The 7,222-nt window shown below is 32.7% G+C and overlaps 2 long non-coding RNA genes across 5 annotated transcripts in view; both read left to right on the top strand.

Moving 5' to 3' along the window:
• The first annotated feature begins 2,970 nt into the window (after positions 1–2,970).
• On the top strand, positions 2,971–5,110 carry LOC149536290 (uncharacterized). The gene is made up of 2 exons (XR_016356804.1): positions 2,971–3,137; positions 4,789–5,110. It is a non-coding gene; the product is annotated as an uncharacterized LOC149536290 (long non-coding RNA).
• Positions 5,111–5,379: 269 nt separating this feature from the next.
• LOC149536288 (uncharacterized) overlaps positions 5,380–7,222 on the top strand; it is a 61,056-nt gene continuing 59,213 nt past the window's right edge. For 2 of the 4 annotated variants that reach the window (XR_016357743.1, XR_016357744.1), the window contains exon 1: positions 5,391–5,833. This is a non-coding gene — a long non-coding RNA (uncharacterized LOC149536288). Of the gene's footprint in view, positions 5,834–7,222 lie in introns of all 4 variants that reach the window. The other 2 variants (XR_016357745.1, XR_016357742.1) reach the window with 2 other exon arrangements.

Raw genomic sequence — 7,222 nt, 5'->3', positions numbered from 1 at the left:
GTCATGAATAATGGACCATACTCATGCAAAGTAGGATAGGACAAGAACAAGCAACAAAGATATGGAAGGTACGAAGTGTCATAACCACATTCATGAAGCAACCATCTCTCATGTAGTCACTCACTCAAGTGGAGGAGGTGTTTAGGGGGTCATTTCAGGAGCTTCAACAAGCAAATGAAATGTCAAGAAATATGAAAGAAGAGTGGGAATTGGAGAAAGAAATCCATGCAAAGAAGTTGGCGTCAACAGAATAGGACAAGATGGAATCCCAACAACTATTACAAGGATTCTATGCTAAACATTTGGAAGTAGAACATGATCTATTCCTTTTGCGACAATGCACATTGAGTTAAAAAATGTCTTCTCATCCTACCTCTTAGAGTTGTTAACTCCAGAATTTTGCACCCAAGCTCCTAAAACTTCAACAATTTGGAGAAACCTGGGATCAATCAAAGATTATGGGTATCCTACGACATGGTTGAAGCTCTGGGTTCTAGGTCGGCTCCTATATGATTGACTTGATGATTTTCACCTATCCTAATGAAAACCGTAAAACTTAGATGGACAAGGGATGAAGAAAGATTTTATAATGGAAAAACCTTGAAATGCAGAAATATAAGGTGATGTGCCAATTAATTTGACTACAACAAACATCTTTCCAGGCTCGATCTGACAACTTGCAACATTCTAAATAGATACAATTCCTAATTATATACCTTGCACATAAGTATTTTGGAGGAAAATTTAGAATCCTAAATATTGAAAGGAATTAACCACAATCAATATCTTCAAACACTTGATATAACCCTTGACCTATGCATAGTACTTCAAATCATAAAAGATGTATAATGAAATGATTTTAAGGTTTCTAACAAGAAACACAAGAAAATAACATCAATCACTATCAAAACATTCAAGTATAACTACAAAAATAGATCCCAAAAATGTTGTATAAACTGCTAGTCTCTAAAAATACCTGTTACAAATCTGATACAGTAGGAAAATAAACACAATTCCTGAAAATGATAAAAGCTCTCTTTCCAAAAAATGAACCCTCATAAAAAATGAGAAGTATGTAATAAATTCAAAACTCAACAATCTTCCCACAAAATAGGAAGTCTAAGTCGGTTATCAAAGAAATTTGTTCAAAAAAGGACTCTAGGAACTTGGAAATGATGCCCCATGTCCTCCAAATTGTGCCTATATCATATGTTCATGATAACAAGTCCAATAAGACTCCAAAATTTCCTAAGATCACTCCTAAAGTGACTCCAGAGTGAATAGTCAAGAGTCATGGTCTAAAGCAGTCAGTAGGACATGTGGAAATTACTGTTATCTCTATAAGTTGCACCCTGACTGAATCCTAAAACTCAGTCACTCTAAGAAACATGGAAACACTCCTGGGTAGTGGGTATACTAGAAATAGGAGTGAATCTCTAGGTTCTAGGCCGGTTCCTATTGGGTAATCACCTATTTGCTCTTTTAGAAAAAAAATAAAACTTGTAAGAAAAAGAGAGAGAAGGAAAATGAAAAGAACTTAAAAACTGGAAAGGTGATACACCAAAAATGATAACATAACAGGTAATTGGTTTCAATCTTGCAAGGTTGCATTTTGTAGGTAAAAACTTCTCTTCTATATAGGTTTGCATAAGTATTTCACAATTAGGTCCTGAAAATAACAGTTAAGAAAATAGACTTTTTACTTAACAATATTGTGGACACAAACTATGACCTGCAAGCAACCTACACTTCTATAAAAAGGTATTAGCTGAGACAAAACAATGAGGAATGACAAATTTACAGATTATTTTTATGAATCATGCATTGAACAAAAAGATACAGAAAGAAAAGAAGGTTAAAACTGCAAAAGACTTACTCCAAAATGTTCAGTCACTGTGTAGTTAATTTCCAATTTCAGTTACAAAATTTTGCAAAGTATACTAGGGACAAAGATATGTCACAAAAATTTACTTGCATAACCAAAATCTGGAACTCCCTTACAAATGAGCCCAAAGCTCAATACTTATATCTTTTACAGCCAACTTGCATCATAAATGCAAAACACCCACTTCTTGGGTGAGCTCAGTCAAAAAGGCACCTTTTGAGCCCATAAAAGGACTTCAAAAGGTGTAAAAATGGCCCAAAAGTCATGGCCTGATAATATCATCATAACTACTCCTTATAAATGCAATCTTAACCCTCAAAATGTCTCAAAAAGTCCTCAAAATTAATGCTCCAACAAGTATGTCTTCTTATCTCTGTCATAATGGCCACCTACTGAAGTCAAATATATCATTAAAGACTCATAATGGCCCTCAAAAAACTTCTCTAAAACTGTCCCCTTGTCTTTTACACATTATCCCAGCTCTTTGTTATTCAAAAATATCTACCGATTAAATATAAAATAAAAATAGATATTTATTCTTCATATATTTTAATATCTATTTGAAAAAACATAATAACAATAAATATTAAGTACATTGATGTTATTTAAATGATTATAAAATCACTTAATAACATTAACATTTAGTTTTATTGTTAATAGATTTATTAATAATAAATATGAACTATATTAATATTATTTAATTGATTATAAAATTAATTTAATACTATTAAGATAGCAATATATTTATTATCAATATCAATGATTTATCAAATAGAATTTAAAACATAATGAAAAAAAGAAATATTTTTATTTTATATTAACTAATAAATAAATTTTATCCCACATCAATCATTAATAAAATTGAGTTATAAATATCATTTCATATTAATGTTGAACAACGTTAAAAAAGTGGATGATACACAAAAATGTATTTGTGCTCTCTTAAAACAAATAAAGCAAAAGTTTTATTTTTCACATTTTTCAAACTTAGCAAGTTTTATGAAAAAGAGAAAATCCCCAACCATGAGATATTTAGGAGATATTTATCAAGTAAAATGTTTTAATTTTTAAAAGTTTCTCCCTCATTCACGTGGAGAGTGAAGAGATATCAGGAAAAATAAAACTAAAACCATTTCATCCTTTGATTTTCATTTCACTTGTTCTTGGCTTGAGCTCTAGCCGGCTGGAGAAACTAAGGGTTTGGAGGAGACAGAATGGAGATCTCTGTTGGATTTTTCTTTCTATTTTCTAGGCATGTTTTCCTCTTCTTCTTGGCTCAAAATCTAGGTTATTCTCTTCTCTACGGCTGCCTATTACATCATTTGCTGAGCGTTTTTGTAATGGTTGGGCATATATGAAGACCTCTAGGCTCCTATTGGCTTTGTCCCTCTTGCTGTTCTGATTTCTTGAGCATTTTGCTGAGATAAATAGCAGATTCTGGGCACATATCTGGGCATTTTGTTGTGTGCTTTGTGGCTGAAAAGTAGCATATTTCTTCTGAGTTTTTGCTTTACTCTTTATTGGCCGCCATGAGGGATATGGAAATGCTTTGTTGACACTTTTTGAAGTCATTTCATAGCAGATTTTCTGCTATTTCTTGGGCTTGAATGACAGATCAAAATCTGCAATTTTCTGGGCACATTCTTTGCTCAAAACTGCAGATCATTTCTTGGTCTTTTTTGGGTACTTTCTGTGCACATTTTTTACTACTGTAGTAGACATTTGTGGCTCACAAAGAAGAAATCTGGGCACTTTTTAGAATTGTAGCATGCATTTTCTACCTGTCCTCCTTGCTAGGCCACCATGAGAAGAGGAAATAAAAATAGTTTTGTCGGGCATTCTTCATCTACGGCTTTGTCGTTATGGCACGTTTTTCTGATCTTTTTCTTTTGACAAACTATGAGACATTTCTTGTAGATATATTGCTTATCTACTATCATTTTTCTCAAATCTGAAAGCTTTTTTAAGCAGTAATCTTTTCTAGAAAAAGAAATGGCATTTCTCTATCGAAAGTTTTGACATGTAGAAGCTCATGTACAGATTATTGCTGCTCCATAAATGTCTGTAGCTTACTTTGATATGTCATTTCCTCATTTTCTTTTGAAGAGACCATGGTCTATCATGAGCAAACTTATCATTTATAAAACATAGTACTGCTGCATATCATTCCGAAAGAAGCTCCTTTTAGCACTCAATATTTCTGGCTTTATCCTAATGGAAAGTTGTGAAAATGATGCTCCCATGATATTGAATGCATCTCATGTGATTATTATTGTTACCATGTGTAATCTAATTGTTACCTTTTCATTTAATGTTGAAGCCGCAATAATCATATGTATGCTTAATGATTAATTCCCAGCATGGATGTCACCTGTCTATCTGTACTTGACATGTTGCTTTCATGAAAATGCTTTAAAAAAATCTGAAAGCCTTGCTACATTCTAGATTCAAATGGTGATTGACAATAGTAAATGCATTATGCTTCAAAATGTTGCTTGATCTATGATATTTTTCATGTATCCCTCATGATCTTGTAGCTGCATTTTTGTAACATCACTTTCTTTTACTTCTGAAGGCTTTCTTTGTCTACTGTATATATTTTAAGGCTTGAAATTGAGCAGCTTCATGTTTGTACTGCTCCTCAAGAGTACACCGGGGTCAAAAAACCTTGTGTGAGCCTACTGTTATATTCACGTATTTGTTAGAAACAGGATGCTGCATAGTGAACAAACACATTAGCAATAAAGATTTTTCATATGTTTGTTTGCTTGCTTTACTATTGGTATGCATTCTTAATTCATGAAAATGCGTAGCATCGTAGGAATATGAAAGTGATGGAAAGGTGAGATACTAGCATTGCGCTTAGATCCATTGGATCTAACATTTTTCCTCTGATTATGTAGGATTTGGAAGCTTGAAGGGAACGTGATGCAGAATAGCAATCAAGCAGGAACAAGAAGACACAGCGTGACCAATCATTACAAACAATGACTAGTGCCCATGAACCTTTCTTTTCTCTTTTAGTTCTAGCATGTTATTAATTTTCAGAAAGTACGAACTCATAGCAGCAGTCTAGGAGCTACTCTCACAGTCATTTGTGTGAGAGATTCAGCACTTAAATCATTTCATTGTTCAATGATTGTAAATATCAATTGTATTATTATGATGAATAATACAAGGACATTAGATCTATTCTTTTGGCATACAATGAATAGTATTTATGCACCTTTTGTCTTCATACTTAAATTTTACATGTGTACAAAATTTTAGTAACAATTACAAAGCACCACCACTACCTAACTACATGTTCTCACACATGGCAAGAAGATTAGACACCCTTCTATAACAACACAAGTCCCTTCCTAATCACTTATTTTGTTGAATAAAGAAATCATTATTAAATAATTGGTTTATAAAAACCCCAATTAAAATAATAACAATTACAATTTTATTCATCCTCAACAAAAAAACAGTACTTACTTTTCATAAGATAAACTTATAAGAAACGAATGGAAAAATCATGTGATAAAAGGAAGACTTTGTGAAATGATCATGATGGACCGAAAGCATTATGAAATACAACATAAAAATGCTAAAGCGAAAACAAGGTCAATAAACATTATTCTCCTCATTACTCAATGTATTAAACATGTGGAAGGAGAATAGGGTTTGATGAAACCCCCAGCCGCCATGGTAGAGATCTTTGCATTTTTGAGGACTAGATCCTTGAGTCTTATATGATGACATTTCTTCTGTTTTAGATGCCATCTTAGAGTTGTTTCCATGATGTTGATGGGTCCATACTTGATCATCGTAAAGCTTGAATGTCTTTTTCCATTTGTAACGCCAGATCTGGGGATTTATGCGTTTGCTACAACTGGATTTGTTTCCTTTGCAATTGTGGCTTCATTTTTGGCATCTCAAAGATACTATAGGAGGCACCTGCAGGTGTTCTTGTTGTTGTTGTAATTTGTTTTATTTATGGACTTTAGAATTCTTGATAGATCGACGTAAGCCTCTAGGTTGTAGCTTTCAAGATCTTGCTTTTGACATTCATGCTTCTTTCTTCTTCTGATATATGAATCACTAGTAGCAGCTGTCCATTTGCTTTATGGGTTCTTTTGATTATGGCAGCTGTTGTTTAATAGGAAAACTAAAGATTTTTCCAAATTTATTCAAACTTCTTGCAGATTTGAAATGATAAAAGAAGAGATGTGAGTTATTTCATTTTTCCTTTCTGGGTTTTCAAAATATATACGTCTAGCCATGATTGGGGTGCATGCTTTTGTTGCAGATTTGATATAAAATCTACAAAAAATAAATTGAGTTGTACAATTTCTTCATCTGGATTTTTTTTTAAACATGATGCATCTAGCTTCCATTTTTCAAAAAACCTGAAGATTCCTTCTCTGTTAGCCATCCTCATGGAAATATGTTGAAAACATGCTAATCCTTTTTGTATTTGCTTTAGTTGGCTATTATGTTTGTTGGAAAATGTGAGGATCTGTTTTGTTAACTCGACTCCACTCCTAAGTATTTTGGGTTGTTATATTGCTTTCTTTTCACAAAAAGCCCTTATGGGTATCCCAATTTTATATTATAACAGCATGGTCTCCCCTTTCCAGCCATTCTGAAGGTGATTATTTCACAGGATTATTCTTCATTCATGGATAATTTCCTTAAAATAACAGCTAGGCTTTTTGGCATTTTGTGCTTTCCCTTAGTTGTTTAAGAAACATGAATCTACTTTTATCACCATTATAAGGAAACATTGAAACATTGAACATACCCGAGTCAAATTCCATTTAACAAAGAACTTGCAATATTCCTTTTGTGGATAAAGAAAACTATTATCTGTTTAAGATTTTTGGAAAAAATATAAGTTCAACCACTTATAAAAACCATTGTATTGTTGCTAAAAACTGCATATGAATCTGTCGATTGGAATATTGCAAGTTGTATTAAATCACTTTCTTAAGTCCACTGGTCTAAATGTTATAAACTCCATTTCGGTTCTGTGTCAACTGGAAAGATATTTCAAAATTTTTTGTGGTGTATTGTTCATCTTGCTCTGATACATCTGTTTGCTTCTCTCTTTTACTTAATCATTTGCTCACCCATGTATGTCATTAGCATATGGAACTCTTTATTATCCTTTCAAGCTTTTGGCCTTTAGGCTTTTGTTTTGGACCAGGAGGATCTTCTTGTCTTTGATAAACTTCTTCATTCATGGATTATTTCTAAAACCACTCTTTCATCTGAAAACATTCTATTTGAAACTATGTGTTGTTTGAGAAATTTCCAATATTGAATTTACTCATTTGTTTAAAGAGCACA

The sequence above is a fragment of the Cupressus sempervirens genome, chromosome 10 (assembly GCF_028749045.1).
Source record: "Cupressus sempervirens isolate cs-2001-9-10 chromosome 10, ASM2874904v1, whole genome shotgun sequence".
Taxonomy (NCBI): domain Eukaryota; kingdom Viridiplantae; phylum Streptophyta; class Pinopsida; order Cupressales; family Cupressaceae; genus Cupressus; species Cupressus sempervirens.
The sequence above is the reverse complement of the archived record's forward strand: the minus strand, read 5'-3'. Positions and strand labels throughout refer to the sequence as shown.